This window comes from Dryas octopetala, chromosome 3 (genome assembly GCF_963921425.1).
Source record: "Dryas octopetala chromosome 3, drDryOcto1.1, whole genome shotgun sequence".
Classification (NCBI taxonomy): domain Eukaryota; kingdom Viridiplantae; phylum Streptophyta; class Magnoliopsida; order Rosales; family Rosaceae; genus Dryas; species Dryas octopetala.
Window position 1 is genome coordinate 6,578,587 of NC_141368.1, and position 21,977 is coordinate 6,600,563.

Consider the following 21,977-nt stretch of genomic DNA (forward strand, 5'->3'; position numbering starts at 1 on the left):
AAGTTTGAAAAATTGGCAGTTTCGGGTACCCTACTTTGGGGTCAATTATCTTGAGTTTTAGAATTCCAATTTGAATGATCTTTATATGGTTGTAAAGAAGAAATACATAGCTTTAAAACAAGTATATGTTTGCTAAATTTGGATAAGATTTGATAGGGTAAAAGACATGCCAAATTTGAGAAAACAAATCTGGACCTTTATTGAACAAGCGGAGCAATTAATGGACCAAAACATAACTTAAAAAAGATTGTGGACTAAAATTGAACTAGGTATAAAATAACTAGACTAAATCTGTAATTTCCTCTTAATTTTTACTGAGAAATTTGATGTTCAATTCGAGCCGTTAGATTACTCATCAACAGTTTTTGTATTAGTTGATTACTTTGTGGAACATGAAAGTGGTGATTATTCTACACTTTATTTTATTTTATTTGGGCCTGAAGTTGGTTTGGATTAATGGTGAATTGGTGATCAATATTGTTCTAAATTTAAAGATAATAAAAATAGGGACCCAATTGTTGTTTAAATTGTGAAATGTGTTTTGACAATGATCTTTTGCTCAGATGGTATTCTGTTTCTTTCTTTGATTCTGCTCTCTTGGTATGCAATTTTTGATCAAGTAAATTTTCCACTGCCTGTCTCTCCTTAAGTATCTATTAGACATGATGTATATTAAATTTTCTACCAAATTCAAGTAATTAAGCTTGAAACTAAATGATAACAAACTCATTTGTTCAGAATATGAGTGCTTTGATACGGTAATTAGATTGCATTGTTTCATAAAATCGACCCTTATTAGCTCACAAAAAAATAATATTTATAAAATTTGGAGATGGGTTTCAAGACTCACAAAAACTGATATGCGTTTGTAATTTATGTGGCATTCTCTGCTAAACCCTAACTTTGCATCAACCAATTGAAACATCTCTGCCTTATGAATGTTTCTGTTTTACAGTGCTACCTACTTAGTAGGAAGTTCGACACCCAATATTGATGGGACTATTTTGCCCCTTTTAATGAGCTCGGCCGGGGAAACTTTGGATTCGTCTACAAAGCTGTTCTTGCTGATGGTAGGCAAGTAGCAGTCAAGAGGGCTAATGCTGCCACTATAATTCACACCAACAGCAGGGATTTTGAAGCTGAACTTGAAATCCTCTGCAACATTAGGCACAACAACATTGTCAACCTGTTGGGCTATTGTGCTGAAATGGAGGAGAGGCTGCTGATTTATGAGTTCATGCCCCATAGAACCCTCCATGACCATCTCCATGGAGAACTCTCCCCTCTGGATTGGAACCTGAGGCTAAAAATCTCATTGCAGGCTGCAAGAGGGATTGAGTACCTTCACAATGAACTTTAACCCTCCAATTGTCCATAGAGATGTGAAGACTTCAAACATTCTTTTGGACTCTGAGTGGGTGGCAAGAATTGCAGATTTTGGGCTGCCAAGTGCCAACATTGATAGGGATTTGAATGGAGATATGGAGACTGATGTGTACAATTTTGGGATTGTGCTGCTTGAAATATTGAGTGGAAAAAAAGCTCATGACAGGGACTGCTCACCTCCAGACATTGTTGAGTGGGCACTACCATTGATAAGAAGAGGGAGGGCAGCTGCAATTTTTGATAGGAATGTGGCTCTGCCAAGAAATGTGGAGCCATTGCTTAAACTTGCAGACATAGCTGGCCTCACTTTGAGGGAAGATCCCAGCAACCGTCCTACCATATCTGAGGTGGTAAGTACGGTGGAGCAGACTGTGAAGAATAAATTGACATTTTAGCATTTGTAACATACATATGTTGCAAGCATGTGTTATATTTCATCATGTTGCCTCAGTGACATGGATTACCATGTAAATTAAGATACTTGCCATATCAGATGTTGTACAAAATATTTTACACTTATCAGTCCAAACTCCAAACACTGTATATTAACCATTCTCTTCCCCATTTTCCTTTTATTTCCAAAACTCATCATTCAATTGCTAAAACATGAAACGAAATACTCTAGATTTCCATTCCCACCTCCAACCCAGCAGCCCCACCCTTCCTATAGACATCCTTACCGGCAGTCCAACACCTTCTACCTCCACCGCCCGCGGAGCCTAACCACATAGTTCAATAACGAATCATTTATCAAAATAATAATAAAAACAAATAAACTCTGCACTAAGTATGAATCTATGTGAATTTTCTGTCATCTAGCTGTTATTTTCACATTGCAAGACGATGAATTCTGAAACTGTTTTCACATTGGTCAACAGTTTAGCATCCTTCACATAATATATGTTGAACTCAAGTTAATTTGCTGGTTTCTTGAGCAGAACTCAAAAGGGGTACAAGATTAATAGCTAATAGATAATGAAGAGGTATTGAGGTAAACAGGTTTTGATTATGTAACCAAAACATAATCACTTTTTTGACTACATACACAAAGAATCACTTTTTTGGCTACATAGACAAAAAAACAAAAAAAAACTGTAACTATATAAATTATATAAATGTATACGTTACATACACCAGCCAGAATGTGAGATCAGTTCATCATCCATGATTAACTCATTAATTGTAGCTAGCCCACAGATCAGCATCAGGACGAGCTCCAGGAGCTTCCCAAAAATGCCGGGTGCCAGACAGGCCCAAAGAGATCAGGACCGTGATGACAAGAAGGAGAAAAAGAAACAGCATGAGGAAACCATTAGAGAGAAGAGACTGAAAAAAGAAGAGAAAGAAAGACAGGCTTTGGAAAAAAAAAAAAAAAAAAAAAAATTCAGGCATTGTGATTGGAGCACAAGGGCCTTTCTCCTTGGTTGATTCATTGGTGCCGCCTTGCTACTCAGTCTATTATTCCTTGGCGCCGCCTTGCTCCCCCTCCCCAGACCCTTGTGCTCCATTCACAATACCTGAATTTTTTTTTTTTTTTTTTTCCAAAGCTTATCTTTCTTTCTCTTTTTTTTTTTCAGTCTCTTCTCTCTCATGGTTTCTCATGCTGTTTCTTTTTCTCCTTCTTAGTTCTGATCTCTTTGGGCCTGTCTGGCACCCGGCATTTTTGGGAAGCTCCTGGGCTCGTCATGATTCTGATCTATGGGCTAGCTAGAATTAATGAGTTAATGATGGATGATGAACAGATCTCACATTCTGGCCAGTGCATGTAATGTACACATTTATATAGTTACACTTTTTTTTTTTGTCTATGTAGTAAAAAAAGTGATTCATTGGCTATGTAGCCAAAAAAAAGTGATTCATTGGCTATGTAGCCAAAAAAGTGATTATGTTTTGGTTACATACTCAAAACCTATTTACCTAATGTCTAGTAAAAAAAGTGATTCATTGGCTAGCTATGTAACAAAAAAAGTGATTCATTGGCTATGTAGCCAAAAAAGTGATTCATTGGCTATGTAGCAAAAAAAGAGTGATTCATTGGCTATGCCAATAAGCCAAAAAAGTGTGATTCATTGGCTATGTAGCCAAAAAAGTGATTCATTGGCTACGTAGCCAAAAAAAAAAAAGTGATTCATCGACTATGTAGCCAAAAAAGTGATTATGTTTCGGTTACATAATTAAAACCTATTTACCTCAATGTCTCTTCATTATCTATATTACTTTAAAGTCACACTAATGGTTACACATCAAGATTATAGATTCATTTTCATAAGTGAATTCTATTCATGCCAAAACAAAATTAGTAAATTAATGCATGTGATACATTTTACATTAGTCATTAATTAATCAAAGAGATGATAAAAATTTATTAGCTATTAAATGTTTACTCAATGTTTTCAACTTTTCCTGCAAACTTTTTTTCTTTTTTCAATGTTTACATGAGTATTGATATTAACAATCAAAAGAAGAACTATTCCACAATGTATGTATGTATTCATTTTAATCAGCTAATAAAATCAGATCAAATATTAATTGTTCACAGGATATGTGATCAAACTAACATGTATAGGAAGTCTACATCCCTTTCAAACCGGCCAAGTCTATAAACTACCAATGCAAATCCCGGTGACACCTCTAGAGCTGCTATAGTCCAGACAAAGTGTGCTTCACAAGAAGAGCCATTATTTCTTCTCCAACCCATTTGTTTCCTCTATTTTTTTCACTCACACTTTGTGTTTAGTTTATAAGTTTTCAATTCATCAGAAACTAGGGGTGGGCACGAGATGGGGGGGACTGGACTTACCTCATCTCGTTCCCATCTCATGATTTGAGTTCAGGATCGGTATGAGACGGGATGAGAGTTTTGGGATTATGGTACCATCTCGTCCCGTACCAAACTGACTCGGTACGAGTTCGGTACCATCCCGATCCCAAACTAAAAAATAATAAAAATTCAATTATTCAATTTTTATTCAAGATTCATCCTCAAATAATAACCTGTAAACATAACAAATGACCTTGTAAACTTAGTCCATAAAACTTACAAAACAAATACAAACTTACAAAGCAAACCAAATAAAGTTTAAGACAATAAACAAAACATTACATGCTTCAACACTTTCATAAAATTTAAGTTCTTCAAGACAAAGTTCATCTTCTAAATCTAAGTTAAAAAATGAATTGGGCTTAGTGATATTTGAGCCTATTAAATTAAATAAATAAATTTTTAATTAAATTTTAATTAATTGGTACGGGATGGGACCATCTCGGTATTGAACCTTCAGGACCGATTTCATCCCGTTTGAGATCGGTACGGTACGGGATTGAAAAAAAAAAAAAAAACAGGATGAGACCAAACGATACGGAATGGCACGGAACGGTATAATTTCGGTATTTTCGATCTTAATGCCCACCCCTATCACAAGCACTGCCAATTAATATTAGGAAATATACTCCATTACTATACCTCAGAATCCCACCTAGCTATAACTAGACCACAATCAAAATATCAATCCCCAAGACAGACATCTTGAGCCAACTAATATGAAAGGTATCACATGCAAGCAGTGTACATGATATTACAAATTTAGCCTTGACTTTGACAACAATTTTAAGACAACCATAACAGAGAGAATCATCACCTTGGAAAAATCCTTGATAAAAGTTCATCCATTAACAAGCTACGTACCTATCATAAGGCAACAATTACAGCTGTCCATAACAGAGAGAAAACTAAGCATCAAGGCAACAACAAGCAAGACAAACCAATTTTTGAGGCTACAAAGTTCAAAATAATATTGAGGAAACTATTGTCGAGGCCACAGGTTTATGAGACAAGAATTGTCAGATAATGATCTGATGATAGCATTATGAAGCCACAATGCAATTTTAACATTGGAAACGAGTTAGGCAACCAATTTAAAAACGATTAATATGAGGTGACCAATATTAACATATTTCCAAATAATATGAGGTGACCATTGTCTAAACTAAAAGTTTAAGAAATAACGATTATAGGATGCCCCCATATGGAGATAAAAATAAGCATTGGCCATATGTTTGCGATAATGCAATCCAATTTGAGGCAACAATTCCTAATCGATCAAAACCAATTCAACCAATAATGAGTTAATTTTAATGAAGCAATCATTTTCAGAAATCAAGACCACAAATTTTCTGAACAATTATAGCAGAAACCTTCACCGAGTTAACAATCATCATGAAAACCAGGAAATTATCCAGATATTAACCATTAACAAAAACAAAGCTGCGTGATCAAATCATTAATCAGAACGACACAAGCAGGTTCAGTTACTTGGAAACGCAGACATTGAAATGCCGAATAAATTAATCTAAGAGGAAATAGCCAAATAGAGCAAGAGACCAAGAAGAAAAAATCACCGACAAGGACGATTGTACGAACAAGGAGATCATCCATGGCAGGTGGACTCACAAGCCAAATCCCTAATCTTTCGCTCTCCCGCGGTTTCGCGCCTTGGTTCCCAGATAGCCGTTGTTTGGAAATTACAAGGCGTTGGCCCATTGCTTTTTGTTTTGTGGAAGTGGGCCTAAGCCCAATGAAAACGGCCCATTGTGTTTTCCCTTTTGGAGTACTTTCGAAGGCCCATTAAAATTACACTTTGACCCAGGCAAAATTCACCACCCTCAGCTACTAAATTCACAACCCTAACATATTTTTTCCTATTTTTTTTCCTTATTTTACCCTCTCTTGCAAAATGATAATGAAATCACCAACACTCATTCGGTAGTTATCTACCAAAACCTCCACCAATGTTCAGCAGATAACTACCGAACAATCTACCAAGCTTGGCAGATACCTGTAGAATGACCATTCGATGGTTATCTACCGAAGGGTAAAATTTGAATTTTTAAAATAGGGTGGTGAACTCAGCAGTTGAGGGTGGTGGATTTAACCTGGGCCACTTATGGAAAGTTAAAAAATCATCATATAATAATCCATAAATTGCAGTAGAAATGAAAAAAAGGGAGATTTGCACTTTTTATTTTATTATTTACATTTTTTGAGTCTCGCATCATTTTGCATTATGCATTTATGCATACCCTGGGGGATACAAAAGAAAGAAATAATTTTTTTTCTCAAATCTTGGTGAGCCACATGTCACCCACGTCTTGCACAATCATCTTTGACCGGTCAAATATTGAAACTTGTAATTTTGTGCAATTTTTTTTTTCACCAAAATTTTATGAAAAATGCTATCTACCTTCTCTACCAACCCTTTTCTTATTATTCTCATTTCGCATTTCGCATTTGTGGGGTAATAGACTTGGCCAGTTTGAAAGAGATGTAGACTTCCTATACATGTTACTTTGATAACATATCCTGTGAACAATTAATATTTGATCTGATTTTATTACCTAATTGAAATGAATAAATACATTGTGGAATAGTCGTTCTATTGATTGTTAATAGAAAGAAAGGAGGGAATGTTCATGGTGGTCCTGTTCTTACATATTTGGGAGCTAATGGGCTCTCACCTTCTAGGATTCTTTAATTATTTATTTTTAGGCCCAACCCGGTCAGGAGTCTCCTGTCTTGAAATTTCGGGTTCTCAAGTTTAATCCCTATTTGTTTTTTCCTTTTGGAGCAAAAGAAAATGTGCCACTAGCCAAATTACAAAACGTTAATTCTGCCTTTATTTACTTGAGATTGCAGTTAGTGCACCATATATGGAAGTTTGAAAACACTTGGGAGTTTCTGTAAACTTACCAGAAAATTTTGAATTTTTTCAATCTGCATCCACTTATAAGATAGTCGGGTCAATACGAAATTAAACATTCATATAAACATTCATGATAATAGAAATATTCATGTAAACATTGAAAAAAAAAAAGCATGCAGGAAAAGTTGAAAACATTGAGTGACATTTAAATAAGTTTAAGCTAATGTATCCGGACTGCAAGAACACCTGAATAAGTGTAGATTGTGAAGGATCATCTTTATTTGCATATCTGTTACCATTTTAATATCGGGTTTCAATTTTTGTGCACCATCAATGTATTTTACTATCTAGGAACCCTTAATGATTCTGTAGTACTAGTACTAATTGCTTGCATCCTTGCACCAAAACCCATGAGTGGAGGCTGTGGAGCTGAAACCCTCTTCATTTATTTTGCTTGAAACCTTAGGTCACCTCACAGAAACTTGGATATGGGTTGTCAATTTGCATAATAGATCAAATAATGTACATATATAGTTAGGGTTTTGATCAGATGGGGGAGAATTAGTTAGGTTTTTGAGGTTGCAGTGGGTAGCTGGACACAATACAAAGCGTGCTGATTAAGAGGCAGAATTCTTCTGCATATGGGGAGGGTACAATACAATAACCACAACCCACAACATGCGTGCTGCTTGGGTTGAATTCGAGAAGCCAAAAAAAAAAAAAAACTTTTTTATTTTCATTTTTATTTTTGCAAAGCAATGAAATCACTACAGCTTGCTCTTGCTGCGCAGTAGTAGCACATGACACTCTGCACTAACTCTGCTGCAGCTGCAGCAGCCTCCATATATCACCATCCTTCTGATATACTAAAAACCCCAATAAGCTGCGTGCGTGAATGTGTTTGCTTGTGTGCAGTTCGAGGCGTATAGAAGCAGATTGATCAGAAGCTTACAAAGCCAAGAGGGTCAAGTCCACACTCCACAGCAGGTACTACTCACTCACTACTTAATTGGTTTTGATTTTTTTAAAAACAGAGACCAAGATGAAATATTTCTACTTTAATTAATATGGTATTGTCATAATGTGTAATGTTGTGTTTGTTTGTGTAAGATGGGGGTTGGAGTAGAATCTAACCGTGAGACACTTAAGATTAGGCACATACATACAAAAACCAACTGACCAACAGGAGGGAGAGAGAGAGAGAGCTGAGAGTGCACAAAACCAAAGGGGGCCAATGTTTTCTGACACCAGGATTCCCACACTTGTTGCTTCCAACACTCTACACGATAAAGCTTTTAGTTTTATTTTTTAATTTTTTATGAGTTTTTAATTTCATTTTGAATATATGGGTTTGGTCTCCTTTTTCCTCTTTTTCTTTTCATCCTTTGCCAACTTATACATACAAGGAAAGTTAAAGCCCTACTAATAAAGGGTCAAAATTATTCTTGCAGCTTTTCTCAGATATGGAAGATAGATTGCTCTCCTTTAAGGGGCCACACCCTCCCCTTCAATCTTCATCATCAACTTCTCCTTTTCGTCTTTTTTTGACTACCATTAGGTCCATTACCATTCTCTCTCAATCTCTCAATCTCTCTCTCTCTCTCAATAATACTACATGAATTTTTGTTGCATTCCAAGTGGGCAAATGGGGGTGCTCCCTCTAACCAGCTACAGCATGCATTTGAATACTCATTTTCCCATCCCTAGCTAGCATTCTCTTTAATTTATGCTCAGCATTTGTTTCTTTAACAATTATATATATAATACTATTCTTTTCTCATGTCTAGCTAGCTATACGTATTGTTTATTGTCCCCAATGGCATGTTGTACATTAACCGTTGTCCATATAGTTTAACTTTTGTGATGGTCATTGTATGCCCAAGAAGTATGTAGAGAAAGAGTACAGTTTCTGCTTTCTGCCCCATCTTATGTATCTGCCTGCCTAAGTGCTTAGCTTACTAATTTTGAATTTTGGTATTTTCAGAGCGACCAATGGGTCAGAATATTGCATTACAGGCTTTAATTATTAAGTATGGCACAACCTTTTCTATGTATGGGGGATTTCAACCTTTCATCACACTGCTATTAACCATTCAATATTATTTCAGACCAAAAATATTAACCATTTAGTATTTGTTGGGTTATTTTATTTTATTTTTCTTTCTTCTCTTGCTTTTGGTACAATTAATGGTAAGCAATATATTCATTTCCTCTGCTTGTGCTATGTAGGATGAGACTCAATTAGATGTCAAAGTTTGATTGATTGAATTGTATATATAGTCCTTTAATTACGGCCCAAACCCTTTATTATTTTTCTCATCCCGGCCATGTTTTCCAAATACAATCGATGCAAGACCTAAGTAAGGCGGGATATTTACTTGTGCTTGTTGCATTATCACAATAGTAGTATTCATTTTATATTTATTATGGGTTTCACATATATATTGTGAGAGAAATATTACATGTAACGGTCAAGTATAATAATTTTACAGTTGAAGTATATTTTTTTCCAAAATTAGCTTTATCTATATTAATTGCTTGCTTAATTTTAATATGCTAATTTAGGAATATATAAGCTTAAATATGGAATGTAACATTTGGAAACTATAAGAATGTATATAATGTTATAACAAACACTACCTAAAATCCAACTCATATATCATATTCATGTACGTTTATCTACAGTCCACGTCAATGGTAATATTAGGTAATCAAACAAAAGGCAATCCTTTCCTCTTTCAACTCTCGGTCCTCTTGAAAGGTCGCATCATTGCTCCTCCACTTGTGTACAACATACAAAGGTCCTGGACACTACTGTCAATTAATTTCTTTTACAGTGATAATATTTGGGTAATGTTAATATTGCTTGGCACTTCAATTCTAGTTCCTTGCATTTCAAAATTAATATAATAATAAGTTTTAATAGTCTTATAATGTGGACTGCTACAAGCTAGCATAGTGTGAATAGAAATATTTAATTAATTCTCTGATATTTAAAACCACTAATCAATATATATACATATATTCACACAATTCTAGATCACTTGGTCCCTAGCTATTCATCATAATGTTCATCAACATATTGGACTAAAATTTAATAGTTATACTTATTAATTTTAAAAAGTAAAATACATTATTGGGATTTGAATAGAGTTTGAATGGCAGGTATTAGATTTTGATCAAAGCAGAGCTAATTAGTGATTTTTTTTTTTTTTCGAAGAAGCTGGGAATCCAAACGGGTTGTGTGTGTCGAACTCGGTCCGACCCGGCCCAATGTACACATGGACGGTCCATACGAAAGATTCATGTCAAATTCGATCATCACATAATTTTATCCGTTAATTAATATTCATCAAACAAATTAACTAGTTCAATAATAATAAAAAAGATTACTAGTTACATTCTTTTTCTACATTCTCCTGTACACTTCTCTCTTCTCAATAATTAATTTTACTATATAACTGAAATAAGATGAGTTATGATCATAGTAATAATAATGCAAGACAATATGCATATATATTTTTTTTTGACAGCAGGGGAATTTTTATTTATATGTCAACCCTAAAATATTTGTGTTGGTGGTCAATTTGGACAGCTAGAGATTCTCATGTAGATATTGACTATTCGTAGAAAAATCGCATAAGGTTAGAATATCATTGCAACATTTGGCACAAATAGGGACATTCACTGTACGTGCTAACTCCTAAGCCATGCATTTTAAATTCAAATCTGCAAAATATTACAGAGCCAAAATAATAATAAGAATATAGAATTAACTATTTTATTTGCTATCAAAATCAATTGGCTTAGTGGCAAGTGGCAACTGGCAAAGTATATATGTAAGACATGATTAATTACTAATTATGAACACCAGTTTTACCTAAGGGACAAATGTTGAACACTAATATATAAACACCGGTTATAATTAATGGATTAATGAGTTATTAATTTTACTAGTTACAAATTCAATCCAACAATAATTATATATTTTTGCTCATGGTTCTCTAAAATTTATTCTCATTTGAACGATTTTCAGTAAAATATATATTGTGAGATAATCAAAGGTTTCTTTTGGGAAATTAATTATTAATTAAAAGTTGGTCATATATATTGGAGTTAGAAGTTGGTCACTCTAGATTAGATAACAACATGTATGTGGTGAAAAAGATCAATAATTAATAAATATATCAACAAGTTTGTTTGAATTAAGTGGCATGCTATGGGATTCGACCTGTATAGACAGAGGAAAAGGTGAATTAGGTAAGAGCAACATGTCATGGATTATTCTAATTTTAATATCTAAAACCAAAAAAAGTGGTTAAGTACAAATCTCTGTTGCACAAGCAAAATAGTAATGATTTAATGAACTAGTAATAAAATATATATATATATATATATGAAGGATTGAAGGGTATGAAAAAGGCAAAAGGAAGGAAGCTGATAAAAAGAGGAAGTGATCGATGGAGCAAAAAGAAAAAGATGATAAATAATTATGGTATGTTTTCTCCTTTTTCTCTTTTGCACTTTTTTTTAATGTTTATTTAAAGGAAAAGAATTAAAGTAAGGGGGATGAGGAATCCATGTCTTCCAAGCACTCCCAGACAAAGTGAGGTTCAGAGGGGAGAAAAGCAACCTCTGCTTTACGACCCAGAAAAGGAGATTTCAAACACCATAAGGCCTAGCTTAGGAAATTGCGTGGTTCCTAACCCAACCCCCAAGTCCCAACCCAACCCATGATTTCTCTGTCTCTCTGTCTCACGTTCTCTCTCTTACTTTCTCTCTCATCTTGTTGGTGCCTATATTTAGATGCAAAGAGCTGGGGGTGCCAACACTCAACTCCAACCCCACATTCCCCTTCTTTCCCTCTGTAAACCCCACAACAAAATTAGGCTATATGCATGCCTCCTCTAATCCCCTATGTTTAGGCCACTGGTTTGCTTGTTTTATGCCAATTCAAATGGGTCTCTGTGGGGCTTTGAAACTCTATTTTGATTATGACCCAATTCAATTCCCATCATCATCATCCATATATTCATCTCTCTCTCTCTCTCTCTCTCTCTCTCTCTCTCTCTCTCTCTCTCTCTCTCTCTCTCTCTCTCCCCCATCCCTCCCTCTTCAATATATACCTCTCTCCCTCTCACACTTGCTTTGTCTGATACCCACTATAACCATAGATAGGAAAGCAGGTTCTCTAGTTCTCTAGGGAAGCTAGTGAAAATCTTATTCGATCAGCCACATATATGCATCTTCAAATCCATGCATTATCTATTCACTCTTACAAACCCCCATGTTATATCCCAAAAAGCTTGCTACATACATATCCAAATTCATGGAGCTAGGGTGTGTGGGTTGGCTTTAGATTAGGCTTTATACAAATCTAGTAGATAGCTATACACATATACTTAGTTATATATACGTGTAAGCACACATACATGGATGGATACATCATGTTGTTGTTCACAGACACATACACATACAATTAGTATTATATATGTGCCTGGCTCCCTGTATGCCATTTGCAGAGCCCACCGAACTTCGATGGCCTCCGTGGATGGCGTATGAGGAGCCATGCATATAAATTTATGTATCCCATGGGTATAATATATACATATATATGTGTGTGTGTGTGTGTTTAATTCATTCATTTTCTTCTAATTTCTTCCCCAATTTTCCAGTAGTCTTCATTTCAAATCAAGGGGTACCCTTCATTTCATTTTGCAGTCTCCATGACCCATGTTGGAGCTGTACTTGTAATATACACTTCCACAGGGCCACAGGGGCAGCATTATAATTTGGCAAGTTTAATTAGTTTGTGCAGGTTCTGTGAAGAAGACCAAAATGTCTGAGAGACTGAGAAAGTAAAGGTACGCGCGTTATCTTGTTCCTTGTTCATAGTTTATTAGTAGATATATAGATGTTAGGGTTTTATCATGATGTGATGCTTAAGCTTATTTTTGCAGCAACAGATGAGAGAGAGAACAATGATAGCTTGCTTGTTCTGATGGGATGATCAGAAATGTTTTGGCATTACTGGGTTTGTCACATGTATTTCCCATGACACATTAATCATTTCGATCAGTGACCACACATGTAACGAGGGGGTGAACTCTGCAAAGAAACTGTATGTGGCCCAAATTACGGTAAAATAATTAGTACTTAAGAAGGGGGCATGAAGAAGCTGATCCCTGACACACATGGAAGTTACAAATTTACTCATCACATTACATAATACATATGTTGCTTCTCGATCATGAGGCATGAGATGATCGATCATCACAACTACATAGCTAACTTCTACTCATCATCATGTGCCTTCCATCTTCTTCTTTGCAAGCTTGTCCCATGCTTTTTACTCTTAATTAATTATCATATATTGACCTAAAAGGAGGCTAGTTAATTGTTTTTTTTTTTTTTTTTTAAATTCCTTGTGCTCATTTTTTACTTAGTTTTTGTTAAGCTTATGTTTCCATTATTATAGAGTACTTACTTTTGTCTTTTTGGTTACATGGGAGAGAACCAAATCTTAGATCTAACCTAATCATAATCATTACCCCACCAACTTTGTTTTTTACCCTAATTTTAAACCGACTTTAAACAAAAGATAAAGTTTGTTTTTTAACATGCAAAAACCCATTAATATACCCAATTTAGATGTTGGCCGGTTCAATATACATCTTGTATATTATTGCTAATTTGCTCGGCCACTTGCATAAAACGGACAAGCCCATTAAATCGAGGCCGTTAATTGGTTCATAAATCAATGGCAATGGGTTGTATTAAACAAGTCGTACTTTGCTAGCTCGATTGGCCTAGGATTTTTTTTCTTCTTTGTTTAAGGATGGGAGTACGTGTATATTTTAAACAAGTTGTATGTGGTGTCGTGATCATATTAGTATGAAAATCAAGGATTATTTAAAGAGAGAATTAAAATCTTTTATCGTAACTTTAATGGCAAAACTAAAAGTGGAAGAAATTAAATAAAGTAATTATAAGAAGATAATTTTGGGAATTAAAGAGCCCTCCTAAAAAAGCTTGGTGTTATCAACAAATTAATCGGATAAGATTTTCCTAGTTCCTAGACATTTGATCATATATGATTATATTCCTTGTCCTGCATGCGTACGCACAGCTAGTGGAATTCTGAGCTCATCTTCAATTCCTAGCTACAATATATATATATATATATATATATGAACAATGTATATATTATAGGGAGACTTAGCTACCATAATATATAATTATATATATAAATGTATAGCTAGGCTTATCTGGATGTATGTTATATTTACACCAGTAGGGTTAGGTAGCTTGGGGCTTGGCATATATATATATATATATCTCATAGTGACCATATATTGCTCTCTCTCTCTCTCTCTCTCTCTCTGAGCTCTGTGTCTGTGAGGTTTGTGAAGCACACATAAAGACTAGAGAGTAGAGACATACAGAAAGGTACGAATGGGCAGGGATTGAAGAAAGAAAAGTGGGTGTGGCATGGATTCCAGGAAAAGTAAAAGTAGTGTTTGCAGCTGCAGCAGAGGATTATCATAATGCCTAGCTATATATTAGGAATCTCTCATACTTTCTGCATGGACCACATCTCTCTCTCTCTCTCTCTCTCTCTCACATTTTCTCTTTTCCATTGGGCACCGGGGAATATGGTATACGGTCAAAGCAGGTCAAAAAAGGACATTCGTCTGCAGCTAGGCATCACAATGGACCACAATTCAGATCTCCTGGGAATTGAGATCAATTTCTTAGTTGGGCTTTTTGGGAATTCGATACGCATCAATGTTTCAATCAAAATCATTATATCTAATTTCTAATTTCTATTGCTCAAAAATTTAAAAAATATTATAATTTCTAATTTCAATTTGTAAAATCCTATTTACATTCTCCAATTTACTTAGCTTCACTACCGATTTTCTCCTTTATTATTCTTATTTCATTTTGAAAATTTATAATCGAAACCGTTTATTTTTTAGATTTAAGTATGAAAAACATTTTTGCAAAAAATTAAACAAATTGAAAATTGTTTGACTATGTAACTGTGATTAAATAAACATACGATTTTGATAACAATTTGATTCATCGTTAGTTTATTTGATCACGATTACATGACCAAATAATTTTCGATTTAGTTAATTTTTTGTAAAGATAATCTTTAAATAATTATCTAAAAAATAAACGATTCGAATCATAAAAATACACTTTGGAATGAAAATAATAAATAAAAAGATCCATAGAAAAGTGCATTGGAGAAGTTAGATATATAGCCTTCCTTTTTCAATTTCACTGCTTGCGTGCATATAGTCGAATTTTATGCCCTGCCTCATATAAATTCACACAAAAAACCAACATTCTCCTCGAATATTATTACTTGCCAGGGCAGGGGTGTATGGCTTATTTTAAAGAGTCAAAAAAAAAAAAAATACAAAAAAAAGAAAGAAGAGATGAGAGATCATGTGTACAGGTACTGGCTAGTGGGACGCACCTATATGTACGTACCTTCTGGTTCTGGGTTTGTGCTCCTCTAGTTGTATATGCATATATAGGTTGTACGTACGTACGTGTACACTCAAGAATAGATTCTCTCCTAATTTCTGATATTGAGTATAGATCGATCAAATGATGTTTTTTTGTTGAAGAAGAGTATAAAATTAATGATCATTAAGTTAGATTGGTTTTCAAAAGAATTGGTAAGAATCGATCCTGTGGTTGAAATCATAAAAAATCTCTCATTATTAATTACTTGCATAATTATATATAATTAATTTGCTTCCTCACATGCACGCATATAAGATTTGTACATTAACTTGAGAGGAAAGCTGAAAGCCCAGCTGACTAGCGAAAACCTAAAATATATGCGTGCACATGAATCCTCTCCTAATTAACCTAATGTTAGAACACCAAATTTTTTCATCAAATATCTAAGGATGTGTGGTACGTAATAAGTACGTGCACATGTCGGTCAATACTAATATACTATAGTAGGAAATAAATGAAATTTGAAGCTATATATGTAACCCAAAATAAGTAAGTGATCGAAAGCAGTTCCATGCATGCAGATTATTTGGTGATCAATTAACGTGACTTAATCAGCAAATTTAATGTATTACCGATACAAATTTTATATACATATATATTAATTAAAATCTAAAAGGAAATATTTGTGGGCTTTGCATAGTGGTAATTTGTGGTGAGCTTAATTGTAGTACTTGTTAGAGGAGTACTAGTCAAGTGAGTTTGACATGCTCCAACGGGGCATCTCTCATAATGAGCTGAGTCCCATGTGTTATAGTCGGGACCTACTTTATTACGAGAGATGCGGCGAGACTCCGGCAAGCATTCTAGTCTATTTTTGGTTGGCTACAATTTTGAGGTCCATATTGCTGGTAATGACTCCAGGCTGCAAGATCTCCATGTTATCAATGTTGATCTTATTCGTCATCATCATCTTAATGGCCATGGACATGCGGGGTCTGAGGCTGCTTTTCTCTTGTACGCAAAGCAGACCCACCTTCAGAAACTGGAGGGCCTCTAATTTTTCAGCTGACGAGTAGTACGTACTTATCAATTGCTTCAAGAGTAGAGTCCACTAGATCTGCAAGCCTGTTGCCCTTTTACATTAATTTCCCATGCCTGCATCAATCAGTTGTACCATTTATGCCAATGTCTCAGTACTTACTTAATTAGTACATATATCTCATCAAGTATATATAAGCTAGAAATTTGGATAATTAAACCACCAATGCAACAGTTTTAATTGAATAGATTTGGATTTTTTGCTTGTCTTGCATGTATTTTCTTGTTTCAATTCTAACCATATGAAATAAATTCAATAGTTGATGTAAGTAACTGATCACCTTAATTTGACAATAACACCACATGATGGTGTAATAAATCCACTCATTGATTATAACACCTATATGTACAATTATAATGGTATATAGTATTTAAAATTTAGGGTTTTAGATATTAGTTATTTTACACGTGTTATAACTTGTATGGATTAGTTATACCACCACATGGTATTATAGTCACATAGAAAAATTTGTCATTATTGAGTGGCACAACAAAAATTCTCCCAAAAAGTGTTATAAATCTATTTCATATTTTGAGAAAACCTCAATGTCCTCAAAGATCTCACTTGATAATAAATATATGGTTAATATTAAAAGTCAAACAAAAACAAGTAGAGTACTACCAAGTAAAGAATCTAATCCCTCTTTGTGTAATACGTACATATATATGTGGTAACATTACAATATTCTTTTTTGTTTTTGGCCACCAGCTAACATTACAATTTTCAAATGTGTATATTACAAACATACTATATATATGTATGTCTTCAGTTATTTTTGTTATATTAGAGAGAATTGAACTCTAAAAGTAGCATAATTATATAATATTTATTCCACGTACCCTCCCTCACCACTTGGGCTAACTCAAAGGCTTCATGTCTTCAGTTATTAAAAGATCGAAAACATGTCTTGCAATTTGATGTATCTATGAAATAATATACAATGGAATTATTAGATATATATATATATATACATACATACATGCTTGTATTTTGCATATATTATTATAGCGTACCTTTTGGACAAGAAAGTGTTCTCCAAGCTCTAGGTCGAAGTCAACTGCCGATCTTCCATAGATTATTTGCAGAATAAGCACACCAAAACTGTACACGTCTGACTTTCGCGTTAGATGCCCAGTGATTGCATACTCCGGAGCAAGAAAGAAACCCTCTTCCTCATCATCAACAACATCAAAATTGGACACAACTACTATCAATACCTTTGAGAATTCATTAATCATGACCAAATTAAAAATTAAGAGCCAATTAATTAAGCTATTGGGACCGATTGACAAATTAATTACTATTATGTTTCCACTTACAGTGTTCCGGCGACTCGTGTAGTGATGTGAGAAATGTTTTCTGGGAAAAGCTTTGGACAGTCCAAAATCTGAAATTCTTGGATTAAAATTCTTCACCAAAAGTATGTTGCTGGCTTTGATATCTCTGTGCACAATGTGGGGTTTAAGCTCCTCGTGAATGTGGACAAGCCCCGTTGCAATTCCTACACGTACAGATTTCTCGCCGCACTCTCCAACCCAATCTGATTTTCTCCTCACCTAATGAACAATCAAGTCATGATCAACTACACACACACACACATACACATATATATATATATATATATATATATATATAACCCATGTAGGTGATGATAATATATGTTGATTTATTATACCATGACTCTGACTAATACATTCAGTCGAGAGCAAATATAATCAATTCAATATTGTACGTTAAGTATGTTGTTAGAATGTCCCGATGGGAGAACATTTTTGATATTTTTATATGTTGTCACATATATATGACATATAACATTGTCAAATTAACTACCAATCATGACTGTATTTTCAGATATTAATTAATAGTTCATATTAACTGAGATAGCATAACATGTTAAACTGTTTAACAAAATAACATATAGATTTATAAACAAGAAGAAATAAGCTAAGTTATGTACTTAACAAGATGTGAGCAAAGGCTTTTGTGTTCCATGTAATCATAAACAAGAATTCTGTGGCGGCCTTCGATGCAACCGCGGTGCAGCCTCATCAGATTTTGATGGCCGGCGAATGTTGGAGAGTGATGCTAATTCCGACATGAACTCTCTATCTCCTTGTTTTGATTCTGCTGAAAGCACTTTCACGGCCACATCCCTTCCGTCATTTAATCTCCCCTTTTAATTAAAACCATATATACATGAATATCAGTGATCGATCAGTATGCATGCATGCATGGTAATTCATTTTTTTCTTACTGATCGATCCATACTTAATTTTAGTAGATTTAATTATAATTAATTACCTTATAAACAGAGCCAAATCCACCTTCACCTATTTTATTGCATGGATGGAAATCATTGGTGGCGGCTTTCAATTCCTTGTATGAGAAGGCGTGGACATTTTGAAGAAATTGCACACCTAATTTTATTTAATTCAATAATCAGTAAATATATAGCCAAAAACTCACGCTATAATTCTATCAATAAATATAGGTACCATTTGATTTAAAAAAAAAAAGAAATATTAATAATAACATGGGCAATGCATGATGCATTATTAATTAACATTTAATGTCAACTACATATAATTCCAACTAATCAATTATTTGAAAGGGATATTATCAATTAATCAAATATAAGACATATCATTCTTGCTACAAAAAGTGAAGTTTTGACAGTTTGTTAGAATTGTAACATTCCAAATAGTAGTATTACTATTGGATCATACTCTTGGTGGTGGAAATTAGAGCAATGAAAACCAAGAAATCCAAAAAAATAAATAAATAAAAAGTGAAATTAGTTGGTCTATGATCGGGTTCATAGTTCTTTTCACTTGGTTTAATTAATTATGATGAATCAGTGAGAGAAAAATAAAAAAGTATGATATATTATATATATATATATATATATATATATATATATATATATATATATATATAGCTTGGGAAAGAATAATCTCACAAAATGAAAACCAAAGTTCTTTGGGCTTCGACCCCCACTTTACCAAAAAAAAAAAAGTTTGTGAATGCAGAAAATTAGTAGAGAAATTGTATATGTATGTGCTCACCATGTATCTTATTATCATCGATGATTCCAGGTGAAGAGAAACACTTTGAGCATGGAAAAGCGATCAAGTACTTCATTTCTAGAAATGTATATATGTTGATGATCGATCGATCGATCTCTGTCCTGGCTAATTAAACTGACTTTGATCGATTTTCTCAAACCAGCACACATGCATGTCACTTCTGATCGATCAAGTTCCATATATATATATATTAGTCATATTTGATGATGTCATTTAAAAAACAAACGTAGATATATAATTAAGGCTCAATTATAAATGCACCCATCAATTATAGGGGGTATTTTAAATTGGTTTATGAACAAAAAAATGTTTCAAATTAGTACACTAACTAATAGAAAGTTACAAAATAGCACATATGTTACAAATTTCGTCAAGAAAGACGGTTAAGTGCCACTTTGGACAACAATGACGTTAATTTTTTTTAATGATGTGAACACCAAATTTGCTCTACATGGATTTATAATGTCATATTGATAAAAAAAACTTAAAAAAGAAAACTACAAAAACTTTTAAGCCCTTAAAAATAAAATAAAATATGACATCATTAATCTATGTAGTGTAAATTTAGTGTTCACATTATTCAAAAAATCTTGTTAATATTGTCTACACTAGTATTTAACGCCCTTATTGAAAGAATTTGTAACGTATATGCTATTTTGTAACTTTCTATTAGTTCGTATACTAATTTAAAATATTTTTTTGTTTATGGACTAATTTGAAATACCCCATAGTTAGTAGGTGCATTTTGTAATTGAGCCTATAATTAATGTCCTGAAATTTGGGGCACTTACATCTTGCACTGATATATATATATATATAAAATTGTTGATGTGTATATATTTAATGCTATTATATACAATTTCCATATATATGGAGAGCGTGGGGCGGCTGGAGTACAATTTATACTACTTTTTTTTAGGTCAATGGAACATTCTCATTCGGGTACTGCAATTTCTACTTACGTATTAGATCGACAAAGGGGTCTGATATATATTCTATTCAAAACTGCGGGCTCGTTTGGCACTGCTTTTAAAATTGTCAAAAGCGCTTTCAAATTTGTAAAAGCACTTTTGATAGCGTTTGGCAAAAATAATTAGAAGTGCTTTTGAGTTATAAAAGCACTTCTAAGGGGTTTTTTGAGAAGCACTTTCAAGTGCTTTTGCATAAATAATTTAGAAGTTTTATAAAAATTTATATGTGCTTCTTAACATAAGCGCTTCTGATAAAAGCGCTACTAAATAAAAGTGCTTCTAAGAAGCAGTGCCAAACGGGCCCTGCATGTGTTCAGAAATTTTATTCCTTAATTATTAAAGATAAAAACAAAAAACTGTTTTTTAAATGACATAATACAGAAATATTCACCAAAATACAGGGACGAATCTAGCTTTTCATACTAAATGGGCTGGAATATTTAGGTAGACTGAGCTGGGCTAAATTGGGATAGGATTATAATGAGAATGGGTTGACACTTAGAAAAACTTGAAGAACAATAAAAAAATTGCATGGGCTAGCTAGATCCCATGCAGCCCTAGAGCTAGATTTGTCCCTGCCAAAATATATCCAAATGAGTTAAATTGACCATTACTTTTAATTCCATTATTGACCTAGAAAAGCAATGAAATATTTCACAACAAAATCAAATACTGTGATTTTACACAAGCCAAAGTTGCTTCATCAGAATCGTGAAAATCAAACCCCTTATAACACATTGGTGTTCCATTAGCATCTTTAATTGAGCTGTCAAAAATTTTAATATATATTACTGAACATGGCCGATTTAACCCAATCTTAGTTTGCATTATAAAATTATAATGCAGGTGGTTTAATTAGTTGCATAATCATCATTGGTGACGGAAATAAGCTGTGCATTTTTCCATATATAGTAATTAATTCTTGTTCTTCAAATATATATATATATATATATTTTACCAGTATAAGGCCTTCCACTATGGTAAAGCCATTTTTTGTGACCCAAAACCCATTTTGGGTCACAAATAGTGCTGTGACCCAATTCTCCCATTTATGGTGCTGTGACCCATTTTGGGTCACAGTGTTTTATACATATTTAAAATATGTCTAATATTGATTAAGTGATATTTAATTGATAATTTTAAATTTAAAGTATAATAAAAATGATTCTAGTGATCTTATTTTAATGAGATCTTTAAAATAAGGTCAATATTGAATATATTTAAAATAAGAAAATTTCATAAATTAGACAAC

At 33.7% G+C, this 21,977-nt stretch overlaps 2 pseudogenes; one reads left to right on the plus strand and one right to left on the minus strand.

The window, feature by feature from the left end:
* The first annotated feature begins 741 nt into the window (after nucleotides 1–741).
* On the plus strand, nucleotides 742–1,781 carry LOC147290207 (serine/threonine-protein kinase-like protein CCR1 pseudogene; annotated as a pseudogene).
* Nucleotides 1,782–16,437: 14,656 nt separating this feature from the next.
* On the minus strand, nucleotides 16,438–19,809 carry LOC147290208 (putative serine/threonine-protein kinase; annotated as a pseudogene).
* Between the last annotated feature and the right edge of the window lie 2,168 nt (nucleotides 19,810–21,977).